General features: G+C 59.0%; 1 protein-coding gene across 2 annotated transcripts in view; it reads left to right on the top strand.

The window, feature by feature from the left end:
* Window positions 1-12,494, top strand: part of STX1A (syntaxin 1A) — a 114,216-nt gene that overhangs the window by 16,619 nt on the left and 85,103 nt on the right. The window contains exon 1 of one of the 2 annotated variants that reach the window (XR_012651039.1): window positions 3,263-3,332. The exons of the other annotated variant lie outside the window; for it this stretch is intronic. The gene's annotated coding sequence lies outside the window, so the exon portion shown is untranslated. Of the gene's footprint in view, window positions 1-3,262; window positions 3,333-12,494 lie in introns of those variants that run through there. 2 annotated transcript variants of the gene reach the window in all.

Genomic DNA, 12,494 nt, shown 5'->3' with positions numbered 1-12,494 from the left:
CACCAGTCCTGTCTCAAGAGTGATCCGGGCCCATGTCTGTGTGGGGCAGGTGAGCAGAGATGCCTGGGGAGGGTAGGAGGTTGTTCCTGGAGGCATCGGGCTCAGAGAGGTGTGAGTAACTACCAGCAGCATGTGACAGGGGCACGGCAGTGTGTGCCATGCCGAGAGCCATCCATGGGGATCCCAAGGGCGGCTAGAGAAGGTGCCGAGGCTTGAGCACTGACGTGCTGGCACCAGGTGTAATTTCAGCTGGTCTGCACCCACTGCTGTGGCTCCTTGTAGACAGGAGGGTGGCTTGGGTGTGCAAGCGTGGGCTTGGGGGCTGAATGAGCACTGCTCTTCAGGGGGAGCTGATGGCAGGAGAGATATCTCCTCGATGTGCCTGCCCAGTCTCCCCAGGAGGAGGAGGAGACAGAGAAGACAACAGAACAGGGAGAAGGTGGGCACCCAGCCTGGGCCATGGGGAGGGCTCATAGGGATGATGGCAGAGGGGGGCGACATCTCTTTTGGAAGTGCACAGTGCTTCTTGTCACTTGAGTAAATTAAGCCCTGTTCCTGGTGACTGGAACTCTTCCCACCAGTGGGATGTGCAATAAAGCTCCTCTGCCCACCTGCAAAGGAGTGTGGGGAGACACTGGTGGGATGAGGAGCCCAGATAACCACCGTCTGGGTCCCCCCCAGGAGCCCCCAGCCCATGGAATCCCACCTGCACAAGCCGGGAGGAGCCCAGAGGCACAAGGGCAGGTGGGAACCCAAATCAGGGACTCGGAGGAAGGGACACCCTGCCCGGGCCCCTCCCGACAGAGCCTCAGCCCCAGGGCCCGCGGGGACTATAGGACACGTTTTGGTATGCGGGAGCATTGCACAGAACTTAGTATGGGATGTTCAAGAGAGGAAGTGAAGGTGGAGAAAGGGAGGGATCTGGGCTATTCAAGAACAAGCACGGGAAAACACGGGAACGTGCGCGGCCCCCGGGAGCCACAGGGCGAGGGCGGCCCTGGCGTTGCCCCGGGGGTGCTGTCCCCGGGGGGCTGCGCTCGGCCGTGGTGGTCGCTCTCCCAGAGGAGCCGAAAAAGTGCCCCCCCACCCCCGCACTCGCTGCGGTGGGTGCCAGGGTGTCCCGCCGGGGGGGGGGGGGGGGGGCGGCGGGTCCCGCCCCCGCAGGTCCCCGCGGCGGCCGCCAGGGGGCGACGCCCCACCGCGCTGCCGGGCGGGGCGGGGCGGGGCGGGGCGGGCCTTGGGCGGGGCCGCGTCCCGAGGGCGGCCCTTCCCCAGCCCCTCGCCGGGGCGAGGCCTAGCGGCCTGCTGCGGGCCGGCCGGCCGCGCTCCTCCGACAGCCCTCGGGGACGGGCACGGCAGCACCGGCCGTCGGGCAGCGCCGCCGGCAGCGGAGGAAGAAGCGGCGTCTCGTTCCCTGAAGCGCTGCCAGCCGCAGGCGGGGGCGTCTGCCCGTCCCCGTCTGTGGCGTTCAGGAGGACGAGTCGCCTGCTAAGGGGGGGGGGGGATGAAGGGTGCAGCTTGAGAGCAGCAGCAGCTCCCAGCCCGGGCGTCCTCCCCGCCACAGCTCTGGGCTGCTCCCGTGGCGCGGGGGGACCTTCGCACCCCCAGCACCAAGCCCTGCCGCCGGCGTGTTGGGATGGAGCACACGGAGGGGTGAGGGCCCTCGGAAGCCACGTCCCTGTCCTGGAGCTGAGGGCAGCGGGGAGTGAAAGGCCAGGAGGAGGGAGGGCTGCAGGGAAGAACTGCTAAAACTCACCAACACCAAATGTATCTGTGGTGGAGGTGGTGCAGCACCGGGAGGGCAGCCCCACTGTGCCCCCAAAACGCAGGCTCTCATCCTGCAGCTGCGTCCCTGCCAGGCGTGTCGGGAGCCCCAGGCTAAGGCTGTGTCTGAGGGGCTCCCAAGAAATCTCTGAGCATCTCCTCTGACACGGGCACACTGCATCTCCCAGTCGGCTGGTGCTCCTTCATTTCATATCCCACAGCACTTTGCTTGGCAAACGGCATCTTGCCATCTTCATTCTCTAAAATCAGTCGCGGTCCCATCAATGTTTAATCCAGGCATCTTAATTTTTCTATGGAAACATTTAAACCTGAGCAGGGTTGGCTCAGGCCATTTCTCATCGAGATGGAGGTCTAGTTTCAGGGATTATCTGCTCGGTGGGTGAACCTGGAGGACCGTGGGGAAGAGGTCTTTGTCAGGACACTGAGTTTTGATGGCCGGATGTTTTGCAGGGAACAGGAGCAGGGTTTTGCTGTGACATTTCCGCTTGACTCCCACCTGGCTGGTTTAATACACTGAAAGCTGTTCCAATGCAGAGCCACCCCCTGCACTGCTGGCTCTGGAGCTTCTCCCTGGCACAGGAGCTCTGGGAGGAGACCTGAGCCTCTGCACCAGGTGCACCCCAGGGATGCTGGACATGTCCAGGGCTGCAGGAGCTGCGGCTAGCAGCCCTAAGGCTGGACCAGCTGGCCCCAGGGCAGCCCCAGAAAATGCAGGAAACGGCAGGCACAGGCTGTGGGAGGTCCCGTTCCTGCTCTGTCCCTGGAATAGGTGGGCATAGGGGTGTCTCCATGACACCATCAGTTCCCCCTAAAGCAGTGAACTGGCACTGCCTGTTTGAGCCCTGTTGGCACCTCACTGCTCCCTGTGAGCCCGGGGTTGGGGTCCCCCAGGGTGGACACCCCCCCTCCACCGCCCCTGCCTGTCCCTGGGCTGGGGAGCCCCTCCTGCTGGTGGCCCCAAACTGTGGTGTCTGCTGGATACCCGGCCCCGGTGCTGCTGCTGCCCCGGTGACCCCCAGGTGTGACCCTGCAGTCAGGGCTGCCCTGCTGTGTGCCCCCCCAGGAGAGCACCCTGATGTGATGTCCTGCAGTGTGACCCCCCCAGGTGAGAGACCCCAGCTGAGCCCCGAGTGTGAGCCCCAAGTGTGATCTTCCCCGGTGTTATCCCCAGGTGTGTCCTCTTCGTGCTCCCCCCCAGATGTGACCCCCTCCCAGACGTGATGCCCCCGAGGTGTGACCCCCCCGGTGACTCCCCCCACTTTGATCCCCCGTAGCTGTGTCCTCCCCAGCTGTGCCCCCTCTTCGTTGTTTCCCCCCCGCTCCAGGCTGCCTCCCCCCCCCCCTAGTGGGACCCCAAGGTGTGTCCGCCCGGTGCCCCCCCCGGCAGCGCCCTCCCCCGTCGCGCCCCTCGGCCGCCGGCCCCGCTCCGCTCCGCCCGGCTGCGCGCATGTGCCGCGCCCGCCCCTCCCCCGCGCGGAGGCCGGACCCAGCGGCGGCGGCGGCAGCGGCCGGGCAGGATGAAGGACCGGACCGGGGAGCTGCGCGCCGTGAGTGGGGGGCGCCGGCCACGGGGGGGAGGGAGGGAGGGAGGTGCGGGCAGCGCGGGCACCACCTCTGCCCCTGCTCGGGGGCCGCCCGGCGCCCCCTCGCTGTTTCGCCCCACCCCGGCCCGGGGGTCGCCGCGTCCCGAGCGGCGGCGCAGGGGGGAGGCTGGGAGGGGAGGGGGCCGGGGCTGAATGGCCCCCCGGTCCTCGCGGGGGTGTCGGGGCGGGAGCGGGGTTCCCCGGGCTGCGCCGCCCGCTCCCCGCGGGCCTCTCTGGTTCCCCCCGGCGCCGGGCGGCTGCGCCTCCCGGGCGGGCGGTGCGAGCCGCGGGGCGCTGGCCCGGGGGACCCCGTCTCCCCCGGCACCGGATGACTGGCTGCCAGGGAAGCCGAGCCGGCTGCAAGCGATCCCAGCCGGAGGAGAAAAAAAGAAAAAAAAAAAAAAGAAAATGTTTATTTTTACCCGGAGCAGGGAGGGCAGCGCCCGGCGGGGATGCTGCGGGCGGGGGTGCCCCGCGGGCAGCCGGGCCCTGGCCCTGCCGTGCCGGTGCCCAGCCGCTGCCGTCTCCCGCCTCGGCCGCCCCGCTCTGCACCCATTTTGCTTCTTCATTCTCCTGGCTCTGCTGATGTCATCTGGCCTGGGGAGAGCCCGGGGCCGCGCAGCCCTTCGGGTGCTGCTGCCTCGCCGGGGGGGACGCCAGCCGGTGCCCAGTGCCCCCCTCCGCCACCCGGGCCCGGCACCTACGCTGCCCGCTGCGAACGGCCGCCCGGTGCCGTGGCCCGGGGGTCCCGCCGAGGCCGCGGGGGTGAGCGGGGGGGGTGGGGGGGGGGCGTCTGGCGCCGTCATCCGCGGCCGCAGCCAGCCCGGGGGGGAGCGCCCGGGCCCGGCGGCACCCGCCCTCTGCCCCGCCGGTGGGGCGCTCGGAGACCGCCCCCCCTCGGGTCACGGGGGGCTTGGCCGGCGGAGCACAAGCAGCGGCTTCGATGCGTGTCACGGCGGGGGCCCCCCCAGACCCTTTGCTGCCTGTCCCTGCCTGCCAGACACTGCGGCGGCGGCACCGCCCGGGCGGGCACCGGGACCCCCGCCACCCCCCGCTCACCCCGGGGCGAGGGGTGCTGCCACCCCCGGCGTGGGGCCGAGCTCCGCAGCATGCGGGGGCAGTGGGGATGCCCGGGGTTGGACGAGAGCCTGAAATCCCAGGGCACTGCTCCAGCATCCAGCCTCGTGCCGTCACACCAGCGCTTGCTTTGCTGGTTTTTCTTGGTGGGTTGGTTGTTGTTTTGTTTTTTTTTTTACTTCACGATTGGGTCTGTCGAGTTGCCTGGGAGGCGAGCGGGGGTCTGGCCGCGCTGTCTGTGCTCCATCCCGGGGGGGTGACCCAGATGTGGAGTGAGGGGTAGCAGGGATGACTGTGGGTGCCCAGGCTGGCCAGTCCCCTCAGAGACCCCGCCAGAATCGCTTCAGCCGGGAGTTTGGCTCGGGCTGGAAAACGCCGGGAGGACGGAGCTGGGGTGATGCCAACAAGGGGTCGATGGGGTGGTCGTCAATGCCGAGGGGGTGGCTGTCGATGCTGGAGGAGGAAGGGGCTGTATAAAGAACAACTGCACCCCCCCTCCCCCGCTCAGCCCGAGTGCCTGGAAAGCACCCAGACAGGGGGCTCTTTCTCCAACAGCAGCGCAGGCTGTGAAATAGCGTCAGAAAATAGGCTTTTTAATAATAATAGTAAAAACCAGCCCTGTGAATGTCCTCTTGGCAGCTAGTGCTGGCTGAGAAGTGATGCAGTAGAGTATTTTAAAATCTCTCAATTCCTTTAAATATGTCTTAAGAAAAAATGGGTTTTTGCCTCACTCCTGCTGATGATCCTTATTCATCAGCCTAATGCCGAAGGGTGCAGCATCCTCCCCGGGGCTCCCTGCTGCATCCAGGGCTCCTGGGGATGGAGGTCCAGCTTGGAGCATCCGGATGCCCTGGAGCTGAGCAGGTGCCCACGCTGGGGCAGAGCCTGGCAGGGCTGGGAGGAGCGGGGCAGCACGCGTGGAAAACGTGGATTTACAGCCTTGGTGGTGGCAGTCACCTGGGAGGAGCAAGGTACTGCAGTGGATGGAGTATAGGGAGTGTCTGGCCTTTTTTTTCCTGTGCTGCCAGTAGCCAGCCTCATTAATAGCCTTGGCCAGTTTCTTGCTGGTTTAATACAGTGTTTAAATTCTGCCAGGGATGATAAGAAAGAATTGAAAAATAAAGAGCTGGCATTATTGGAGCTGAGGAGGGGATGCAGGGCTTTCACTGCTGTGCAGAACAAGAGCTTCATGTCTTAATGGGATTTTTATAATGGTACTTGAAATTCAAAATGCTAATCCTGTAATCTTGACCTCCGATTGTGTTCAGACTCACTCAAGTTTATCTAGTGCCCTGGGGCTGGTAGTGCCCCCAGGCCTGCTCTGAACCAGGGACAGGAAATTTAGCTTATGGCTGAAAAATGTCCTCTTGTTGTGGCGCAAGAGCAGCTGACTGGCTGTGAAGGATGTCAGGAATGAGACCAGCAGAGCTTTGCTCTCAGCTGCTCCAGGGTAGGTGCCACAGCTCTGGCCCTGGATTGTGTTTTCTGCCTATCTGGAGTGGGGCTGGAGCTGATCCCCTTCCCAGAAACTCCCAAAAGCAGTCCCTCCTGCTGTGGTTGTCCCTTTGCAGTGTTGGTAACAGGGAAGGGATGGGACAAAAATAATGCAAAAAATAATTTATTTTGCTTTTGGGACAGTCTCCAAGCTGCTTCTCCTTGTGTTCCAGACACCTAAAATGTCTTTATTTAGGCTCTGCTCGTGTTGTGTCCTCCAAAGCTTGAGGAGGGCAGGTACTGAGGGTGCTGCATTATAAACAGCCATCAGCTGCTGCGGATGGAGGAAGAGCCTGAAGCTCTGCTCAACCTGCGAGGGCTCTGCTGTCCTGGCTCAGCAAGGCTCCATGGCCAGGATGCTGCGGAGCCAGGACGAGATGGCGCGGGCGTGCAGGACGGTGAGGGTCCCGTGCTGCTTCATCCTGCCTGGGAGGTGGCGGCTCAGTTTGGGTGAGATGTCGGGATTTCCAGGGTGTGAGACAGGTCCAAATGGTAAAATAATTCCACATTATGTTTTGAGAGAAAGCGGGAGGAGATGAGGGAGTTGTGCAAGTGTCATAGGATGACAGAGTGATTTGGTTTGAAAGGGACCTTCAAAGATGATCCAGTCCAACCCCCCTGCCAGGGGCAGGGACATCTCCCACTAAATCAGGTTGCTCAAAGCCTCGTCCAACCTGACCTCAAACACTTCCAGGGATGGGGCAGCCACAGCTTCAATGGGCAACCTCTGCCAGTGTCTCACCACCCTCATCGTACAACATTTCTTCCCTACGTCCAAGCTAATCCCACCCTCGTTCAGTTTAAAACCATTTCCCCTTGTCCCGTCAGTGCAGGCCCTGGTCAAAAGTCTCTCTCCTCTTTCCTATAAGCTCCCTTTAAGTCCTGAGCAGCTGCAGTAAGGTCTCCTCGGAGCCGTCTCTTCTCCAGGCTGCACAGCGCCAACTCTCTCAGCCTTTCTCCATAGCAGAGGTGTCCCAGCCCTCAGACCATTTTGGTGGCCTCCTCTGGACCCGCTCTAGCAGGTCCACGTGTGTCTTGTGCTGAGGACCCCAGAGCTGGTTGCAGTGCTCCAGGGGGATCTGAGGAGAGCGGAGCAGAGGGGGAGCATCCCCTCCCTTGACCTACTCGCCATGCTGCTGGTGATGCAGCCCAGGAGCCACTTGGCATTGCTGGTTCATGTCTGATTTTCCACTCGCCAGTATCCCCCAGTCCTCTGCAGGGCTGCTCTCCTTCCCTCCCTCCCTTCCTTTGTGTGCTCCCCCATTCTGTCATACATGCTGCAAGTGATTGCATTGGTCAGAGTTGAAAAAAATTCTAGAAAATTAGGAAAGGGTTGAGTCAGTGCCTTGCAAACCAAGCATCTATTTTTTTTCTTCTTGTTTTATTTAGCTTGAATAAATTAGTTGCAATGTCAGACTCTTGAGCTCTGTTTCCAAGAAGTAACATCAGCCTTTGGGAACTGAAGGACTGCTTAGAGGTCATTGATATCCTGGATCTCTTTTGGCAGATGGGACTTCAGCTGGAAAGTCCTTCTCTGCAGGGCTGCCCTCCATCCATCCATCCATCCATCCATGCCCCAGTCTGTGTTGATCATGGGGATTGCCCTGACCCAGGTGCAGGACCTTGCCCTTGGCCTGGCTGAACTTCTTGAGGTTCACATGGACCCACTCCTCCAGCCTGTCCAGGTCCCTCTGGATGCCACCCCTTCCCTCCAGTGTATCGACTGCACCACTCAGCTTGGTGTCACCTGCAAACTTGCTGAGGGTGCCCTCGATCCCACTGTCTGTGTCGATCAAGATGTTGAGCAAGCTGTGGAAGTGGCATGTGGCAGTTCCTGGTCCCAGAGTGCCGTGTTTCCAGCAAGACTCAATTCCCTGCACTTGCTTCTGGTTGCTGAAACGGTGAGACGATGCCAAGGCACTGCAGGCTGCTGTGAGATGCCAGCGTGGGCCAGGAGAGGAGGTTTCGAGGGGACATGGCGGTCTGGAGGGGCATGGGGGGTTGGTGGCTGGGTGGACCCGGATGGTTCGGGTCAGGGTTGCTGTCTCTGGAGGAACTCAACACGCTTGGTGTTACTGGCCGTTAAGAAAGATATGGCTGGGTGTTTTTGGGAGGATGGGATTCTGCTGTCAACATTTCATACAGCCAGTTAGCAGAATTTCCAATAGTTATTGATTTTTGGTGACTGTAGCTGTTGCTGGGCTCTAATTGGGCTGGGAAAGACCATTTATCTGTTGAGAGATCCTCTCCCCGTTCCCTACCAGACAGTGCTCGCCTGATGTTTTATTTTGCAATTACGTGGTGGAGGTGTTCCTTGAAATGCTAGGGCGGACACTGCCCAAATCGTGGGTTCAGGCGCTGTGGGGAGAGGTTTGGCAAGGCTACTGTGCTTGCAGGATGGTATACAGGCCTGGCAGGTTTCAGTGCTGGCAGAAGCATCCCCAGCGTGAGAGAGACCTTCTCTGGACTGGTGACAGGAGAAGGCAGCTAGTTTGGACCTGGAGGTCTCCTTTTGCCCCCCAGCACAGACCTTGCATGGTGGGACCAGTCGTCTTAAGTCTGAGTGGCTGCAGAGGTGTTTGTAGGACCGAAGCCTTGACTGTTGCAATAAAGCAAGGGTACAAAGTGATGGTCACGTTTCTGGTGACCTTCCCGTTGGATCTAAAGGCTTGCCTTGCTCAAATGAGTGTTAATTGAGAATAATCCCTCCAGGGTTTGAAGAATTGCTCTTTATTTCATGTCTACCTTTTGTTTCTCATCATACCTCATTTTTGAGTAAGGAGCTGTTTCCGAACCCATGCCAATGGGTGAGGCACAGGTGCAGAACAAGACCCACTTTCGCTTGTCTCCAGCTTGCAGAAATGCTCAAATGGTTTTGCTGGGCCCTTTCCTCCCATGCCCATTGCTCCTTTCTGGCAGCCGTTTTCAGGTGCTTTTCTCCAGCAATGTCTGTGCATTTGTGCCATGCCATCGTCCTCCCCAGCTGGCTGAAACCCCCCGCTCCTGCCTGCCTGTCTGCCACCTCCCTGTTTGGAGCACTGCCTCCTGCCTGTGGGAGTTGCGGGGAGGTGTGCGTTAAAAATAAAAGGAGAGAGAACGCAAGGTCGGCTCCAGGTCCAGCTCTGTGGATCCACCCTCTTCCCTCCTGCGGCAGCTGAAATCTGCAGCGTGGCCCCCCAGGACTTGCAGCCAGACCTTGCTCCATCCCCTCTTGTTAATAATCCTGTGCTGCTCCTGCTAACAATTTCTTTCTCGGGGGCACAAATGTGAAGTCGACCAAAGTTTGCAGCAGGAGTTGGGTCTCATTGATCTCCATCTGGGCAGCAAGGCTTTTCTGGAGCCACCCGCCAGTGCAAAAGTCCCTGCTGACCCTGGAGATAGATATATTTGCTTATTTAAATGCTGTCTTCCTTTCCTTTTTTAACCCTCTTGGTTGCCCGGTGCACTTTCAAGCTCTTCTATTCAGCCAAAAGGGTCACGTAAATAATTCAGCTTTGCTTCTTCCCTCATGCGTCGGGGAGCCGGGGCTGTCACATGGCAGGCGACAGCCAGCAGCTCTGTATTGTGTGTGTGCAGCCCACACAGCCGCCGGGTCTGGCTGTAGTCAGTGGGATGGGTAGGGATGCCGAAAAGCTGATTTTCTGGGGGGGGAAGGAGCAAAGCTGCTGGGGAAGGCTGTGCACCATGGCTGCCCTTGGACCACGCCTGGCCCTACCATCTCCCCGCCGTGAGTGTGTGTCTCCGGGACGGGGGAAGCTGCTTTGCCTGCTCCCTGGGGACCAGGAGGGGGTAAGACACGAGTGAGTCCTTGCTCCCTGGGGTCTGCCAGGCCTGTCAGCTGGGTATGGCAGAAGGTAACAGAGGTGATGTAGAGTGAGTCTGCAACGCTTGCCTTGCACGCTCTCTGAGACGTTCTTCTGCTCCCCAGCAGTTGTGGGGTCCTGAGCATCCCTGTGCTGTGGGGATGCTGTTAGCAGCAGTGGGCATGCGCCCAAGTAGGGCAAGCCAAAGAAAACTTAAAATTGGGAAGACCCTTTGATGTGCTTTAACACATCAGCAGCATGCAAAGCCCAGCCTGTAGGTCAGCTCTGGATGGTGTTTCATTTCCCCACCCCAGGAGGAGGCTGGGGCCTGCAGTGGGGGTCTGCACCCCGGGGTGGGAGTGGGGCGATGGACGGGGGTTTGAAGGACAAGCGGGCTCAGCCCCCACCGGCACCAGCCTCGGAGGGGGATGCTGAGCCCCAGTGTCCCTTGGTGTCTGCTGGGGAGCTCAACATTGGGTGCAGTGGGGGCTTGGTGGTCCCACTGAAGTCAACCTGAATGGAGAAATACTCTTTGCCTCCTGAAACCTGGTACCATGCTGTGGATGCGGAAGAGTAATGAGACATGTTAGCAAGCTGTGTACATTGGCTGTGCGCTGGATGTCTAAAAGGGCTCGAGCCAAAGGGGTTTAGGCTAGTTCCCATTTTTTTTGATTGCAAGTGTGTTTGCCTTTGTGTGAGCTGCTCAGAAGCTATACAAATGTTTGTTTTCCTATGTATGTCCCCATTAACAAGATTTCTCAGGAAATATGCAAAATTATCACTACAGGCAGAACATGTACAGTAAGGCTCATTAAGCTAAGTACTGTGATAAATTGCTACTTCCAGAAAATTACGTATATTAGCAAAAAAGGGGTGAGCGAGCTCAGTGGAAGACCCGGGAAGACAGAGTGTGCAGTAACGTCCTGGCTTCAGGCAGCTGCAGGGTGACCTGAGCAAACCTGCGGCAGGGGATGGCTGAATGTCCGTGTACCACGGCGTTTGTGGGATTATCCTTAGAGGAGATGCACGGGGAGGGGAAGGCAAGCGGAGAAGGACAGCATGGGAAACAGAAACAGTGCTGTGTCAGGACCAGACCAGGCATAAAGCCAACGGCACCGTCTTTACTTACAAAAAAAATATAAAACAAGGCAACTCTGGAAGCATGAGGAGTAGAAGGTTTTGCTGAGCTGGAAGGCAGGGGGAGAGGACAGGGGCAATGTGCCACAGGCTGCCTGCATCTCTGCCTTCGGTGGCCAATGTCAGGGCTCGTGTCTGAAATGAGGGTGCTGCCTTGCCCCCTAAACAGGGAAGCAGACTGATGGCTGGAAGCAGAGGACAGGCTCCAGCATATGGTGTGTCATGGGCTCATAGAGCGGTTTGGGTTGGAAGGGACCTTCAAAGATGATCCAGTCCAACCCCCCTGCCAGGGGCAGGGACATCTCCCAGTGGATCAGGTTGCTCAAAGCCCCGTCCAACCTGACCTCGAACACTTCCAGGGATGGGGCAGCCCCAGCTTCAATGAGCAACCTCTGCCAGTGTCTCACCACCCCCATCGTACAACATTTCTTCTCTATGTCCAACCTCACCCTAACCTTGCTCAGTTTAAAACCATTGTCTTGTGCTGGGGACCCCAGAGCTGGATGCAGTGCTCCAGGGGGGTCTGAGGAGAGTGAAGCAGAGGAGGAGCATCCCCTCCCTCGACCTGCTGGCCACGCTGCTGGTGATGCAGCCCCATATGTCTTTTTATGTGATGCTGGCACAGGATGCAGTGATATTTGGGAGGTGGTGGTGTGAATGCAGAGGCACCCTACTGCCATTCCTGCAGAAGGCCATAGGCATGGCGCTTCTCTACTGCACTTCTCCATTACCTGCTCCACACTACTGTGTTTGAAAGCCAGCAGGTCACATCAGGAAGAAAGTTTCTTCAAGACCTCAAATCTGCAGGACTGATGCTGACCCTGTGCAAGCAGATCCAGGTGACTGGCTTAACCAGACATCCTTGAATATGGGCTGTGATAAGAAACCCACTGTGAATCCACTGTAATTTTGATGCTCACCATTTCTTGAGCTGCCTCCGTGTGTTGTCTAGTTCAAGTTTTGTAAATAGATATTTTATCTGCTTTTCTTTAACCTGCCTTGAATACAAGCAGATCCTAAGTGCTCATGTCCCAGACCAGAGATGTCCTGAAACAACTTGCAACCTCCTTCAGTGTGATACACTGAGTATTTCTAGTGGAGGTGCAAGAGATAGCCCTGTACAGTCACTCTCCTCTGGCAGGAGGGTCTCTTCCTCCATCACCTTTGCAGGAGCCATAGAAGTAGTGAGTGGAGCCCAGGACATCTGCTGACTGCTGGCCAAAAACTGTCCTTGGGGGCATCCAGAGGAGAATAGGAAGTCCTGCTGCTGCAGCAGGAGTGGACAGATCAGGCTAAGGAAAAGCTTCCCCTCAGTCTCCAAGGGTACCAGCGCTGCTCACGGGGAGAGGTCGTCCAGGTCCCTTTGAGACCAATGCTGTGTGTGCTCGTCTGCATTCGAGACCTTGCTGTTGCACAAGGCCTCCTTGGCCTGTTTCACAGCCTTGTCGAGACCTGTTGTAGAGAAGTGGGTTGTCCCTGCTGCTGTTGGACAGCTGTTGCAGGACCACAGTCATCAAATTGTTGAATGGTTTGCATTGGAAAGGACCTTCCAAGATCACCTAGTCCAACCCCATTGCCATGGGCAGGGATGTCTTCCACTAGATTGGGTCCTGAC

This window comes from Buteo buteo, chromosome 7 (genome assembly GCF_964188355.1).
Source record: "Buteo buteo chromosome 7, bButBut1.hap1.1, whole genome shotgun sequence".
Classification (NCBI taxonomy): Eukaryota; Metazoa; Chordata; class Aves; order Accipitriformes; family Accipitridae; genus Buteo; species Buteo buteo.
The sequence above is the reverse complement of the archived record's forward strand: the minus strand, read 5'-3'. Positions and strand labels throughout refer to the sequence as shown.